Raw genomic sequence first — 17,678 nt, forward strand, 5'->3', positions numbered from 1 at the left:
TAGACCAATTTCTAACTAACAATGCATTAAACAAATAAAGCAACTTTATTTGTTTAAACTGAAATGATTTACAGACTCGACTAAACTTGAAAAGAAGGTACTCAAGTGATCAGCCGAGGCATTTGAAGTGGTCACTATTGCTCCATCTGAGGCTTGTTGTAGGATTTGAGAATTGATTTCGATGGGTCTTGAAAAAAGAAAAGAAAAGAATGAGAATTGGATTTATAAAAGGGATTTTAGATGGAATGAACTTAAAAATGATCATTGGCATTAAGAGTTGAATGATAAAAAAAAAGGGAAGTGATATTTACGCCCCTTTTGATCACCAGGGACACCCAGCGTCAGTTTATCAATGACTAAAGGGAGGCTAATGTACTTGATGTCAGAAGAATCCAGAGGGTTTGATTGTCGAGTACACTGGCGTTGGTGTCCCTAGTGTAGGGAATCTAACTGGGTAGAACTCGCCCCTAAAAGCTAGCTGTTAGAGCGAGGGTGCCCATTCCCTTATTACCCATCCACATCCATTTCACATGTCCGATGTGGGACTATTGCTTCTGCGTGGAACCCCAACAATCTCCCCCTCCACGCGGAAGCAACGTGGACCATCTCACCCCTCCACGTGGCAGCAACGTGGGAACCATGAGATCTTCTCCTAGGGAATTCCACCGTCCTCGGAGGCACACCGGGATTACCGAGATCTTCCCAGGAGTTACCACGCCCTGACTCTGATACCATTTGTAAGAAATCTAACTGCGTAGAACTCACCCCTAAAAGCTAGCTTTTGAAGGCGAGTTCTACCCGGATCCCAACAAGTGGTATCAAAGCAGGGCACGTGGTAACCCCGGTTTAGCCTCCGAGGATGGAAATATCTGTAGACACCCCATTTTGACCGAACCCCAATTAAGTGATTTAACAATAAACCTTTCAAATCAATGATCTAATGCCCAAATTTCTTTCTAGAATAGGTTAGGGTCCCACCAAGATCCCCACAAATTTTTAGAGGAATTAGATAAGAATTACTCCTCAACAAGTTCAGTGTATAGTGTGGTGCAGTAGGGGGTGAGCTAATCCAATCTAGCTGTACACTTTAAAATCCATGTATTTGGAGGACAATCCTTATCAAATTAATGCTTTAGGTGCCCATAAATACATTTTTCAACAAATTAGGACCCCAGGAATCTCTCTGCAAAATTTCAAAAAATTTTTAATGAAAAATTGCGCTAAGGACAGAGCAAGTTTGTGCTGATATCAAAAATGCGGGGTGCAATATCTGGGCAGAATCGCGCATTTGTGCGCTCATCAAATTGGAGTGCCGATATCAACACCTGTTTTTCCTATAAATACCAACTTAATCATCATTTTTCATTTGGAATCTGTTTTTTTTTACCCAAATCAGAGAACATGAGAGAGCAGAGAGAAAGCCCCAAAGTTCCGAAACCCTAACCCATTTCCATCTTCTCCGCCGAGATCCGACCGGAGTCCGGTCAGAATTCGGTACAAGCCATCATTTTTCTTACATCTTCACTTCATCTATCATCGTTCCATCACCTCTAGTTTCTATTTTCTCTTTCAAACCCTCTTTTATTTTACTGTAAAAACCTCATTCATCTCTACCTTCCATTAATTCCGGTAAACTTGCCAGAATCCGGTTACTTCTTTGCCGTTGTTAATTCTATCTTCGTCATTAACTTTGTCAATCTCATCCCTTTGCAATTTCTTAACTCTCCCTTAGCTCTTTTCTAAATATCAGATCTGAGAAATACGAGTTTTGATTTCATCTGTGGAGCAAGAAATCTTGGATTTGGCGTTTTTAAACACTAGTTTAAGCTCTAAAACTTCAGATTGGAGTTTCTACTTACAAAAGCATTACAGATCTGTGGAATCTTCTCAAAAATCATCATTGATTTTTTGTTTTGCTGAGAATAAAATCAAGAAGAAGAAGAAGAGGTAGATTTTGGATATGGAATCTCAGATCCAGAAGCAGAGGTATTTTTAAGCAAATCTTCACAGAGAAAAGTTCATCGGGAGAGGTAAGGAGAAAATTAATTTTGCCTTATAGTTTCATTTTAAGGTTTTCCGATTAAATATCATGATCATGAGTTTATTTTCTAGTTAATACTTTGTTCATGAATATTTGTTTGATCTTGTTTGTCTTTGTCAATGCCTGGAATTTCTGCTACTCTCGTTAGCAATGTTCCTTCTAATTAATAAAATAAAAAAAACGTCCAGATATGTGGATAAGATTATTTAACTTGCTCAGATTTATTCTAGTAGAAAAGCTTAAGAGATTCTTTTGTTAATTATCTTTTTATAAAATGCAAATAAATGAGAAACCTTGTAAATTCTCTGTAGATTTTAGAGATTATTAAATTGATTCTTGATGAACCAGTGATTTTCCTGTTCATTTTATGCTCAACAATTTGTTTATTTCTTATCCTCTTTATGTTCGGTTGTCTTCCATTAGTTTTGAGACTCGTTTGGAAAAAATACCCTTTTTAGGAATTTTGGAAGATATTTGGTAGTAGTTTGAGAATTTGTAGGATAGTGATTGAGTCTACATTGGCTATGACTATAAATTGGGCTTAGCTTTGTATATCCTTTTTTATTGTGGCAGCCCCCTGCTCTTTGTTTTTTTTTTTTATATATACTCGCTGCTGAGAACATCTTTTATTCAGTTTTTAGTTTTCTGCTACTGAACCTTGTACTATGTACGTTTTGGCCTTGATTTTCGGCATTTTCAGCTTTACGTGATGCTTCGATTGGATTATACTTTAATTTAGTGATCTATAAAGGATATTCCAGCTTTTCTTATGAAAATTAAATTAGAGCCAGATGATTGATATAGTATAAATGAGGTCTGTAATAATGGGTAATGGTGCTATTTTAATTTTTTTCTTCTTGAAATTTATCTTAAAAACATATGAATTATGTATAAGATTTTCCTAGAAAGAAATTACTTTATGTTTTCAATTGATTCAATCGAAATTTATATCTATATTATGTATAGGAACCATAGTTTAATTTACATTTTGGATATATTTTTCTTCCATTCCATATTTTTAGGGTATCATGATAGGTGGTTGTAAAATTACTTGTATAAGGAGTTCAATAGAAGAATTGTTGAGTGTTAGGGTGTGAAATCTGAGGCTGAGTATTGGAAACGATTTTTTATATTCCTTTGGACTCGCATGCTTAAAAATTAGTAAAGTAAAATATACATGTTTAAAATGTCAGGTTTTGAAATCGCGCACACATCCGTTAGTGTATTCTTGTTTGACAGTACATAATGTCTGAATTGTATGGTGCTATGATAGAAGAATTTAGGTTTGTCATTTTAGAATGATATTAAAGTGATTAAGTCATGGTAAACCTGAAACTTGTTGTGTCCTTTCTTTGATAGTATGTGTGGATATTTCATCCAGGTAGTAAGCATTACTGATGGTATACTGCTTGGTTGTAAAAAAAAAAGAATATGAGGTGGTAGTGCTGTTATGAAAAATGTGGTAAAGAAAAAAAAGAAATAAAAAGAAGAATAGGAAGAGAAAGAAAGGGGAAATTTCTTGTGGAATTTTAATTACAAAGTTTAGGTGAAAGAGATTCAAAGTGAATAAGAGCCTTGAATCCATTTTTAATGAAATATGAGAATTGAAAGAGAATTCAGAAACCATCCTTAGAGTAGTAAAGAGATCCCTGAATTACAACCTTTCATTACACTTCAGCTCTTGAATTTGTTTTGATATTTAGGCTTTCTATTATTTTTTATTTTCTTCCAGAATCTTTTTGTCTCAGTAAAAGAGTGCAACTTTTATCAATATAATCAGGTTATGATTGCATAAATCATATCTTGTATCTGCTAGCAACATTGTTTTGAAGTTATGATAGTTATGATTGTTGATTAGAACATCTAAGACAAACTAAATTTATGTGGTTATGTTGATGGTATTTTATTTATTTATTTATGTTTCTTTATTTATTAGCCTTACCCCTACTCTCACTTGGTATAATGGTTATAGCATTATTAATTATGTTAGCCTTTGTTGGAATGATTCTAGACAGGGAATTTTGATACATTTCTACCATCAATCGTGAGTAAGGATATAGAATTCTCTTTCATATCAAATGGTCTGATTGGGTGCTTGTGATAATTAAGAGCCATTGGATATTTGATTAAATTTTGGAAGAGTTTCAATTTTTATGCTAAAGTAATCATTTCAGTTCCATGTGTTTTAGTTTCAGCTGCCCATATTCATTTTAGAATCTGAGCTACTTATGTATGTGTAGGTTATACGTGGTTATTTACATTTTATTCATTGATGAAAGACATATTTTAAATTCTCTTCTCTGATTTTTAAAAAAAAAAGAGAAATATCAACCTAACAATGTATTATCAGTTACATAATTCTATTTTTTTAGGATATGGAGATAATTCAATTTGGGCTAAATGTTGATTTTGAAAGAGTTTGTGAACTGTATAAATCTTCTTATCAGCATACACTTTTGCATGATAACACATATGAGCTGCTGTTAGTTTGTAAAATAGAGTAGTTGATTGCAAGATGAAAATATAATTGTAACAATATCACGGACATAGGCTTCAGGGATCACTATCTTGTGCTCAGATTGTCAAGCTAAACATTGCCATGTTTTGATGACCTTACTTAGTCTCTGTATCTTCAATTTAGTAATTTTATAATAACGTCAAAAATAGGTAGAGGATTTGCAAAAGAGTAGTCAGTTGGCAGGTCATTAACGTTTGGATCATGGTTGTCATGATTGATCTTTTGCCATCTATTAAATGAAGTAGGAATGTAAATTGAGGTATCAGCTGGTTATTATATGAGCAAAAGAGTCTGGTATGGACATAGGGGTTTGACCAACTATGGTGTTTGATTATTCTCATCATTGCTAGGGCGATGAAGGAGTCATCCCAAGCCTATCATATTAGGGGGAATTTACCAAGTCTTAATAATATTTTCCCTTCTCATTTAGTAGACTCACTCAGTCTTTTAGACACTTTAGATTCTAGGACATTTATTCATTGCAAGGGCAATGAAAAAGTCATCTAGAGTTCATACTAGGAGACACACTTTGTCTTGTGAGGTGATTCTCCTTTGGAGACAAGCCTCATTTAGATCCCATCCTTAAGGAGTCTATCATGGTCTTATAGAGAGTAAACTTATAGGAGGCATATCTTGCCTCATTTATAAGAACCCCTTCAGAGAGTTTTAGACTTCTTTGACCCCTTTTTATAGAGTTATGAGACATGCTATGTCCTATTTGCCTCTCCTCTTTTAAAGAGTTTAGTTTAGAAGTTTATTCTCATAGACTAGAAGTCTATCCTTTAGATAGAATTTTATCTTTTAGACAGTGTTTCATATTCTTCCATAAAGACTAGCTCAGTCTTATTAGAGCCTGTCTATTTTGGGATCTAACTTTTATAGTTGGATCACCAGTTTACCTTTTTAGTTTTTAACCTTTTGGCCGTAGGAATTTTACCTTATAGTGTTTGTACTCTGCCGCAATTTGGATTACAGAGTGTATTTCCTTATTTTGTTCCTTTTGGCTAAAAGTGTTAAAACATTTAAAATTCAAAACATCTTAAAGTTTTTAGAAACAGTTTAGAAAAATATGTTTCCGAACTACGTTGGCTTGATCCTCTCCCACGAGGTACGTAATGCAACTTGGGATCTTTATCCCAAGTCCAGCCAAACTTTGTAAATCTTTTAAAAACTTGTTTTTCAAAAAGCTCTTCCTCTAGAGTTAGGAGTATGTCCTAGGTGGAGTGTTTTAGTGGTTATGTGTTTGCTTTAGAGTTAGAAGTTCGTCCTAGAGTTATAGGAACGCCTCCGTCCGGTCAGTTGGCGATTCACATCGCTGAATGATGACTAGGTCTAGGATACGTTAGTGATCTTATTGTTTCCCTTAGGACACACAGCCTAGTTACCCATAAGATATAGGAACCACCTGCATTAGCCTAAGGCTAACCTGCATTTAGTTAGGGCATATAGGATGTCCTAAAATTCATAATCCACTTAAACATAAATAATCGTGCAAAAATCTTTAATAACTAGTCCGGTCTTTTAGGTCGAGTCTAGGATAGAGGTCTAGGTGTCTTAGGCATCATATTTTAGAATAGGCGCGAAGAATTACGTCCCTCTGATTCTTGTGGAGGCAGGGATACGTAGGCTGCTTGGATGAATATCAGATCATCCAAGAGTCGAGGACAATTTTAGAACCTTAGGATTTGTTTTTAATGTTTCTTTTTAGAGTTTTATGTTTGTGGTTATCATTTTCTTGTGTGTTTTCTTTTAGATCGAGATTATTTTTCTTATTTGATCATTTACATGTTTAACTGTAGATCTTTATTGCTTACCAGTCTATTATTTCTTGCTTATATGCTTAGCTATATCGCTTTTACAGCTTTATCGCTTTTACTGCTTATTTTGTTGTCCTGCTTATTCTACTTATCCTATTGTTATATCTTGTTCATACCTTATACTTTTAGCTGTAGTATGCATGTGTTTGTCCACCAGAACTTAGACACTCATTAGGTATGTCACTCATAATCTAGATGTGCTTAGGTGGCACACTTCTTTCATTTATTTTTTGTGTGCTTATTATTTCTATTCTCAGGAAATGCATGCTTAGGTAAACGAGTCTTGAGGATTGTTCCCATTTCATATGATTTTGCCCAAAATTTCTTAAAATTAATAAAAATGGCATAGAGACCAAGTGTTCACACTCGGGCGAATTGGGGGTGCTTTTCGGACCTTCTCCATTCGTAATCAGGCACGAACCCATTCATTTCTGGTTATCATGGTATACAGAAAATATTTGTTTAAGGATCCATGGCCGTATACCATGGATGGCGACTCTGAGTTTGTTTAGGTACGTTTCAAATCCGGACTTATTCCCGAATCGAGAAGTATCTCTTTTATATCGTCACTCGTGCTATGCTATGAGGGTGACACCATTTCGAGAGTTCCTTGGTAGAGTTCTCCTTCACACGTGGATGATCCAAGAGGCCGCTGGGGGCTCGTCCCCCACCTCTCTCCCGGATCGGGGTCCACAGGCTGGCGACTCTGCTGGGAAAGTTCTTGAAACATTGCATAACTCTAATAAAAGTGCCATGTTTATTATTTTGGAGAAATTTGGGTGAAAATCATTATGAATGGGAACTTAATCGCTTAGAATCCAGAGGCACCAAATAGGTGTTTAAAATAAGGGATTCACACACTACACGGCATGCATTATCATATTTTTTCTCTTTTATTGATTTTATTGGCTCCACGGGATAGATACAGTGCGTGCCAGATGGGATGTCATTACCCTGATGGTGCTGTTGTATCTATTTCCAAGCTATGCGCCAGTGCTGCAGTCGTAAACACTCGGTGTACTTGTATTTACAGCAGCCGGTGAGCAATGAAGCATGCTGTGTATAACACTCGGTGTACTTGTGTTATACACTTAAAGTATGGATCATATGCATAGTGCCCGATATATTGAGTCCGGAGCTCTACTTTCATTTTACATATATTATGTACATGAATAAATTTGCTGAATTAGTAAAACTCAATTAGGAGTCGCATGTGGCTATATATGTACTGCATTCATATAGGGACGAACATGTGTTGCTTACACATGTGGAGCCTAGATTTAGGAGCAATGTCCTGTCTATAGATTATTGTAGTTCACCTTATGTGGCTACAACGCAGTCCTAGTATACTCACATGTCTGTCTTGAGTCAAGTGTCTTGACTCCGCGGGATTATATTTAAGGCTGGTGCCTCTGGTTAGGATATGTATGTATATATATGTATATATTGATTATTAGATTAGGACCTACTCATTAGTGAGGTTTCCTTATCTAATCTAATCAATTTCCTCAGTCCATCTCCGAGATCTAGACCTGACCAGTGACTCTTATCTATCACTCTCATGGTCGTGATCTATCTTTGGATCTATTCTTGGAAAATCTGTCTGTATACTTCTTTGATTATAAGACTGGGACCTACTTTCTAGTGGGGATTCCTAGTCTTAATCAATCAATCATGTAAATTCATCCTTCAAATTTAAACCCAGTTGGTGACTCCTACTAGTCACACTTATAGCCGTGGTTTACTCCTTGATCTAGTGATGATAAATTCTGCTTGTTATTATCCTTTGAATTCAAACCTCATTCATCCATTCTTTTGTTGTGTCATAGCTTCGTATCGCTTATATATTACTCAGATTTTGCTTGTTTTGTCTTAGATATGGTCGATAGCTTGTCCGCTGTCTCTATGGCCATAATCTATCATTATCGATCTTTTGATCATACTAGTTGAAGTCTATCTTCCAGATTTAGACCCGGTCTATGATCTACTTTTGTCATTTTGTGACCGTGGTTTATTTTCTGAGTTTCTGATAATCTTTGATCATCAATGGAATATTCAGTGTCGCCAATTGTATCCTTCCTATGATTGATTGTTAAATTTATCCCTATTCTTTGTTTATTTCAGATTATCTTCATTCCCTGATTATCCCATCCTATCTTTGTGTTTAGGTTAAATCATGGCGAATAATGTATTGAAAGGCTGGATAAGCGAGACTATTAGGGCCCTTCCGCGAGAATCTTCGGAAAGGAGTATGGCTGATCAGTTCATCTGCACCTTCAATCACTTGAGTGTCTCTGATATAAATTGGAAGTTTCTCCAAGCAGCTGCTGGATTCTGGGATCCTAATCTTCACGTTTTTCAATTTGGATCCTTCGAGCTTTGTCCTATATTTGAAGATTGGTGTGCTTTATTAGAGCTCCCAACAGAGGGACTTTGGATACGACATTCGATTATAGATTCCTCTCATTCTCTTTTTTACAAGCTATTCAAAAATCAAATCGTTGATGCTCTTCCATGCTTAACGGATACGTGTGTGCAAGTTCAAAACCTCATTGCCCTTTTTTATGAAAACGTTGATCATGCTAACTCCCGTTTTCAGAGTTGTCGACGTAATGCTTTGATTTTCGGTGTCTTTGCTCGATATGTCATTCGAAAAAACTCTCGTGTTGCCCTGTTAACTTTGTTAACCGTGGTAGACCAAATTAATGAAGGAAGGAATCATGTACCCACCATGCTAGCAGAGACCTTCTTGGGACTAGACCTTATTGCTTCTCAAGAGGTCAAAAATAATTTTTGTGGATGTGTTAAATTGTTGTATGTTTGGCTTGGTGAAAAACTTCAGGTTCTTCAGCAACAAAACCAAATTTTGTATGCCCTGAAGAATTTCCGTGCATGGCAACCAATGGCTAATCAACCTCAGTCCATTGATGAATGGCGCAATTGGTTGCAGCATGTAGAGGAGAACCAGTTTCGTTGGGTTAGTCATTCATGCTTCCAAGTTTTCACTAGCACCTACCCACATCCGTTTGTTTACCTCATGGGTATCAAGAAATCTTCTTTTTACGCACCTACGCGATTTCTCCATCAGGTTACGGGAATTCCATGTCCTCCCGGAACCATAGTCCTTCCTCTTTGTGAAGACCTCACTCCTGATCTCATTAGATCCATTGTGGCTGCTTGGAAAAACAAAAATATAGGGAGGAGATTTTCTTTAGTATCTAAAATCCGACGTGGAGAAATATGGAAAGAGCCCGCAAGCAGGAGAGCTCGAATCGAGGGACCTTGAAGATCTCTATCATGTTTTGTTATCTTGACTTCTTTAGTTCCCTTTATTGTCAGTTTGCTTATCCAGTTGTAATCAGAGATTAGTAATTTTGTCAATTGTAATCGCACTTTGAATTTCATTATATGAAAGTGGGTTTCTGTTTCTCTTGTCACCATTTGGTCAGAATATTTTATCTCATTTATCATTCGTTTTAATCTAGTGTTTACACTTCCATTCACAGGATTCTTGACTGAGCAACCATTGCTCCAAGGAAAATTACAATTTCAAAACCAACCTGGTCCCGTCAGTCTTCTGATTCCAGGCTGAGTAGACAATCTTTGTCCCCTGTTTCATTTACTTCCCCAGCGTTACCTGTGTCTCATTTTCAAGAAATACTCTCACCCATCCAACCCACCCCAGTCTCAATGGCAGAACCCACTGATCCTATGATAGCCATACATGAGATGCTAAAAGACCTTACTCGTGACATGGCGAGTATGAAGGAAGAAATGACTCAGATGAAGACCCAAATTAGCGATAAGACCTCTACTTCCAAAGGAGGACCAACATTTCATCAACCTCCTCGTGTTGCATCTCCAGAGTTAAATAGACCTACTATTTCGCCGTTAGAAGTTGACATGGATGATGAACAATATGCCGAAGAGTATTGTATCCCTAGGATCAACAGGGAGAAGGAAATGTATGAAAATTTGAGAGAGAAATGTCTAAGAAGTTCGGGAAGTTGGCTCAAGAGATGGAACACATGAAAGTCCAGGGCCCGAAGAAATTTGACGTCTCCGAGTTGATGATGTCCTCTGCAGTGGTTTTACAGCATAACTTCAAAGTCCCAGATTATGATAAGTATGACGGGACCGTGTAGACACCCCATTTTGGCCGAACCCTCTTCCCCAAAATCGAATACATTTATGAAGTTGAGTCGAAGTGCCGAAATGAAATAAATCCTAAAGAATTCTCATTGGTGGATAATTTTCGAAATCTCTTGAAGCCTGAATGGTCCCCAAGTGCCTACTGAGACCCTTTGTTTAGTTGCCCCAATATCCTTGACCATTGTTATGAAGCCTAAATGGCTTTGATGCCAGTACCCCGTTATTCGAGCCTTGAATCGCTGACTTCGATACCCCGCGCTTAAATGTGCTATTCAGGTCATTTCAAGTTAAATTTTTTTGTGAAGAAATGAGGTTAATTGGCTTGAACCCGTTCCGATTTTATGTTGAGGGCATAGCTTGAATCCCAGGAAATTTAACCCGAGTTGTCCCCCAATACTTATTTTTATCCCAAAACCAATGCAAAAGAGAGGTGAATTACCCAGCCAAGGTGTGCCATTATTAACATCGTATACAATGAAACATGGCCCAAATGCTGATCCATGTTCTTTCCTAAGCCCCCCAAAAAAAAAGTAGTTACGAATATGCTATGTATGGGCTGTCCAGGGAACAAGGAGGGGGGGCATGAATATATCACTTCCCTTTAAGCTAACCAAATGGAAGACATCAAGGGTGGAGATTAGGCAAGGTAAATAGGTTTTGCAATGAAGGGTTTAGATCATAGTGATGAAAATGTTTGGGCTATAAAAGCAAAGAGGGAAGAGAGCTCGAGAGAGAAGGGAGAGGAATTAGGGTTTTTCCTTTTCTAGAAAAGGAGCAGCAGAGAAGAGAGAAGGGGAGGAGCCGCCATCTCCACGGCCTCATCTCCATCTTCGCCATCATCTCCCCATCCTCCCTAGCAACCACCACCATCAACCCCATCTCCGGCCGGAGCTCCGATCGGCCTCATCTCCATCTTCGCCATCATCTCCCCATCCTCCCTAGCAACCACCACCATCAACCCCATCTCCGGCCGGAGCTCCGATCGGTCTCCATCTCCATCTCACCATCAACCCTACCCCATCCCCTCACCGGCCGAACCCCCATCTCCCTAGCAACCACCACCATCATCCCCTTTATTACTCAGCCATTTTCTCAAAGGGGTTTGCTGATTTTCAGAGAGAAAATCCAAGAAGGAAGAAAGAAATCAATAGAGAGAGAGAGAGAGATCTAAACGGTTTGCTGCCTTTTTGGGGTTACGCAAACCCTAAAAAAAGAAAAAAAGAAAAGGAGGAGACCTTGGGGCTTTATTCATTGCAGAGAGTAGGGAGACGAGAGATGGGAGAAGAGATATCCGAGAAAGAGAAATGAAGAGAAATCGAGGGATCCAAGTAGAAGAGAGGGACATAGCTCTAGATTTTTTTTAGGGGCGAGTAAAAGGACGGAGGACTAACCAATTCTCAGCCAGGTATTGATTCTTCTTTACTCTTTCATTTTGCAAGATCTCTAAATCAGTGTGGTTTCTTGGGACGAGATCGGTGTAGTGCATTTTGATTCCATGATGTGATTAATTTTTCATTTCTTCTCTGGTCTTTTAGTATATCAATTTGATTTTTCTACTCTTCTCTGGATCGATTTTCACTCTGATTTGAATGTCATTAGAACGGAGAAAATAGTTACAAAAGTCTCATAACCAAAGTCTCGGTTCTGTTATGATTTGGATTATTAACCTCCATCACGTGATTTCTTTTGGTTGCGTATCCAAATGCTATTTCAGTTTCCGTAACGGGTTAAACCTTGAATTGATATGGACTTTCATTTGTGATGAGGAGTAATGGTTATGTTGAAATGACGGATAAATTGAATATTGTGCAGTGGTTAAGACATCAATGTCATTGTCTGTATCTTTGTTCTTCTGCTGATTTTATAGTAGTTAGCTCCAAGTGTAGCACATTTTAATTTTGAGTTAAGTATTACCCTGTCCGTGCATGCTAAGTTGTCATTTGGTAATGTTTATTTGAAGATTAACGTGCTCATGCATTTTTGGAATAGCTACTTGTCATTTGCCCTAGCACTTTTCATGGTCACAGTTAATATCCTCTTCTTTCAAGTCTTCCCTCTAGGTTCATTGAAGTTTATTTCTGATTTTTAGCGCTTATATCCTAGAGGTTGAGAGCTTGGGGTCAGGCTTCTTGCACATTGTGTTGTCTTGATCTCTCTTAAATTGCATTTTCTTTTAGAAAGTTCGCTCCCTTCGGTTGTATTCCATGATTGAGTTGGTGTTCAAATAGAAGTATGGGGTCTAGTCTTTGAGCCTAACTTTACAGAGTCTTCTACTTTGATTTTGGCATCTCGAAGAGGAGAGGGTAAAAGGGCTATGATGAGGCTACTCGGAGCCCCTCCTTTTTCTTTTTTTATCTTTACCCCTGTGGGTTTTAGTATCGATATTCGGGTTTTTTTGGGATTTCTTGAGCAAACCCTTGTCATCTTGATTTTCCATTAGAGCTTAAGTTTTTCACAAGTGTTTGACATTTCCATCAATTTTTGAGAATTTTCCTCTTGGGGTTCTGGCAATGACGGAATGTTTCTTGAGCCAGCCCCTTGCCCTTCTTATCATTTTTCCCATCTTACGATCTTCACGGGGTTTGGGGTTTATTCCTCTCTTATCTTTCGGAGTTATTCTTTGCACGTTCCTCGGGATCCGTTTCAAGTTTCGAGATTTCATCGATTTTGGGAATGCATCGTCGGTTTGAGGCGATGACGGAATGATTCTTGAGCCAATCTCTTCCCTTCCTGCCTTAGAGTTTTCGCAGGTTAAGGGATTCTCTCCTCTTAGAGTGTTTAGCCAGTTAGGACCCTTCCCAAGTGATTGATCGTTTAGTAGATTTTCTTGTAGAGTTTTTTGTCTGTCCCCTTCTGTTTAGAAGTTTGCCCATAGGGTTAGAGGCTTTTCATCTGTCATTTGTTTAGGGTTTTCCTTCACAGGTCAGAGCTCGTCTCTTTTGGATATTGGCTAAGCCTCGTCAGCTTTTGGTCATCTCTTTGAGATTGCTTTTCTCGTATCAGAATTTTTAGTTCCCCCGTTTTGATTTCTTTCCCCTTAGGCGTCAGAGATCCCGTTTCCCTCTGTAATACTCTACCGCGATATGGTGGGTATAGAGGCTCTTCTATCGGATCCCCTTTAGCTGAAAGGGTGTTAACTCTTTTTAAAACTCCAAAAATATAAAAACACATCAAAAGCATTTGAAAATATCAAAAACCTTTAAAAAAATCTTAAGTGTTGAGTTTTTGTGCGTAGTTAAGAAAGTTTGCTTTCGAACTACGTTGGCTTGATCCTCTCTCACGAGGTACGTAGTGCAGCTTGGGATCTTTATCCCAAGTCCAGCCAAACTTTGTAAATAGACTTTATAAATCTTTCAAAAATCATTCAAACAACTTCAAAACCTTATTTTCAACAAGATCTTCCTCTAGAGTTAGGAGTTTGTCCTGGATAGAGAGTTTTAGAGTTAGGAGTTTGTCTTTGATGTGTTGTGTGTCTTGTTTGTATTTGTGTTAGAGTTAGGAGTTTGTCGCGCCTCCGTCCGGTCAGTTGGCGATTCACATCGCCGACTGATGACTAGGTCTTGGATACGCTAGTGATCCCATTGTTTTTCATAGGACGCACAGCCTAGTTACACATAGGTTGTAGGAACCACTTGCATTAGCTTAGGGCTAAGCTGCATTTAGTTAGGGCATATAGGGTGTCCTAAAATCTACAATTCATTGGAATTTAAATAATCGCTCAAGAAACTTTAATAACTAGTCCGGTCTTTTAGGTCGAGTATAGGATAGAGGTCTAGGTGTCTTAGGCATCCTAGCTTAGAATAGGCACGGAGAACTACGTTGTCTTGATTCTCGTGGAGGCGGGGATAGTAGGCTTCTTTGGATGAACATCAGACCATCCAAGGACTCGGGCTAAATCGTTTAGAGTCTTAGGATTTGTTATGTTGTGTGTTTTGTTATGTTCTCTTACTTTCTTATACTGATCCTATACCTTTAGTTGTAGCTTGCATGTGTTTGCCCACCAGAACATAGACACCCATTAGGCATGTCACACATAACCTAGCGATGCTTAGGTGGCACGCTTCTTTCATTTATGTTGTGTATGCTTATTATTTCATCCCCGAGTCATGCATGATTAGTTAGACGTCCACTCGGGGATATTTGTTCCCATTTCACATGATTTTCGCCTAAACTCTTCGAGGTTAATAATAAATGGCATAAGAGACCAAGTGCTTGCACTCGGACGAATTGGGGGTGCTCTTCGGACCTTCCCCATTCGTAATCAGGCACGAACCTTTTGTATCTCTGGTTATCCGTTGCAGACAGAGCATTTGTTTTGGTTCCATGGCGTATCCATGGATGGCGACTCTGAGTTATTTTTAGATATATCTTGGTTTCGAGCCCTGGCTCCGGATCAGGATGTATCTCTTTCTTTTTATATCGCCACTCATGCTATGCTGTGAGGGTGGCAACAGTTTCGAGAGTTCCTTGGTAGAGCTCTCCTTCACGTTGTGGAGATCTAGAGGATGTGAGGGACTCGTTCCGTCACCGTCCTCTCAGGATCGGGGTCCATAGGCTGGCGACTCTGCTGGGGAGTTATTGAAACATTGCCTAACTCTATAAAAATGCCATTTTTACTAACTTTGGAGAAATTTGAGCTAAAATCATTTTAAATGGGAATTATATCGTTAGAATCCAGGGGCACCAGATAGGTGCGTAATTAAAACAAGAGATTCACACACTGCACATCATATGTTATCATATTGTTTATTCTTTACTTATTTTATTGTTTTTCATTATTATTGGCTCCATGGGATAGATACAATGCGCGCCCGACTGGGATGTCATTACTCTGATGGCGCTGTTGAATCTATTTCCAAGCTATGCACCGGCGCTGCACCCGTAAACACTCGGTGCACTTGTGTTTACAGCAGCCGATGAGCAATGAAGCATATTATGTGTAACACCCGGTGCACTTGAGTTATACATATTAAGTATGGTTCATACGCATAGTACCCGATAGATTGAGTCCGGAGCCCTACTTTGTTTTATGTATTATGTATATACTTACTGACTTAGTGAAACCCAACTAGGAAGTACCCGTGTTTATATATGTATATTTTGCATTCATATAGGGTCGAACACGTGTTGCTTACACATGTGGAGCCTAGAGTCAGGAGCTTTGTCCCACTTGTAGACTAGGGTAGCTTATTTTATATGGCTATAACACGGTCCTAGTACACTCATCAGTCTATCTTGAGTCGAGACTTTCTCGACTCCGTTAGATTAGATTAGGGCTGGTGCCCCTGGTTAGGGTGTATATATATATATACATATATATATATATGTATATATATGTGTGTATAGTGTATTATTCTTATATTAGGGCTTATCCTTTCGAATAAGGTTTCTTTATCTATTTCAGTCATACCATTCTTTCAGACCCGGTCGATGACTCTTGCTCTTGCTTGGTCATCATCCAGATCGCGGTCTACCCTGTCATCTTTATCATATGATTATTCCTGTATCTCGGATTTGCATCCGTTTTGTCGGCTGTCAAATCGGGGCCTGCTTTCTACAGAGATTTTCTGATCTATTATCGCCGATTAGAGTTTGTTCACTATTTCAGTCTTGGATCAGGCCGATGGTTCTTGTTCACCACCTTTTATGACCATGATCCATTTCTCAATTCCTCGTTATCCCTTTATCCGTTTCATTTATAATTTGTGAACCTAATCATTCCTTGCTAGCTGTTAGACCAGGGCCTGTCTATCAATGAAGTTTTCTGGTCTATCCATTAGCCACATTGTTTCATTCCCCAGCCTTCGGACCTGGTCAGTAATTTTCCTCTATCGTTATTCTGATCATGGTCTGCATTTTGTCTCTCGAGTGTACAGTTGTGTCGTTCCTTTGTACATGACTTATTTGCTGAATCGATTTGTAGTTACCTTCTTGTACCTACACCATTTGTTGAGTTGATTGTCTAGATTAGGACCCATTTTCAGTGGGTATTCCTTGTCTAATTCATCCTATCTACAATCTCTTGATTTGGTTGGTGGCATTTCCCTTGCCATTGTTGAAACCATAACCTGTCATTTCGTCCTCAAATTGTACATATCTCTTGTTTGTATATGATTCTGTTGGTTGATTAGATTAGGACCCATTTCTAGTGGGGGATTCTTGGTTTAATCAATTATATTTACATTCTTTTAGATTCACCTGACAGGTGGCCTGTACTTGTCACTCTCATGGCCACAGTCTATTTGCTGTCCTTTGATTGTATATCCATCCTTTTGTTGTGTCATAGATTCGTGTTGTGTATATATTACTCATTAGGTTAGGTTTTTGCTTGTTTACTTGTTTTGTCTTCGATCTGGTCGATGGCTTGTCCGCTGTCTCTATAGCCATGATATATCTTTTGGTCTTTTGGTCACAAAATCCGACCCATGACCAAGCGTCGTCATTCATGGTCAGTCCTTTATGTGATTACATCTCCGTGGTGACCATATTCTGCTTGCCGATTGTGTGCTTATCTTGCCATCATTATTTAAGTGCAAGTATCCTTGCTGAGAGTCCTACATTACTGAGTTTCTATTCATTTACCCTTATGTTGAGTTGTGGGGATCACCTTATAAAGCCGTCATGCTGCCGGATTTTATATAAACACCTTGAGCATGATTGCTATCTTTTCAGAGTTATTGATAAGCCATGAGTCTACTCTACCACGATCCTTTTAGGGCCGTCATGCTGCCGGATTTTACTCAACTCATTTTCAGTGTGATCGCTATCCTTTAGGGTTATTGATAAGTCATGTGCTTACCCTACCATGATCCCTCTTACAATGGTTATGATGCTGGTTCCTACCCAATGCAGAGATGCGTTTATATTATTTCTTGTTTCAACTTGTGTATATCATTTTCATGAGATTGCCTCATACCAAAATCATTTTTTGTCAATTCCATGACAGGAGTCTGACCTAATTGACCTCACCCATTTGTTGAACCAGTTTCCTTTCATTTCACCTAATCAAGTCAACAAGACTTATATCAGGGTTGAACCCCAAGTCATTGACATCATGGAAGAAGGTGTACTACTCATATATTTTCAGTGCCAGTTCATCATTATCGAAAAAAAAAATATCCTGTGTTGTTAAGGTTTGTCTTTCATTAAG

Source organism: Tasmannia lanceolata, unplaced genomic scaffold (genome assembly GCF_043159265.1).
Source record: "Tasmannia lanceolata isolate RefF3 unplaced genomic scaffold, GAP_Taslan_0.1 ptg000002l, whole genome shotgun sequence".
NCBI lineage: Eukaryota > Viridiplantae > Streptophyta > Magnoliopsida > Canellales > Winteraceae > Tasmannia > Tasmannia lanceolata.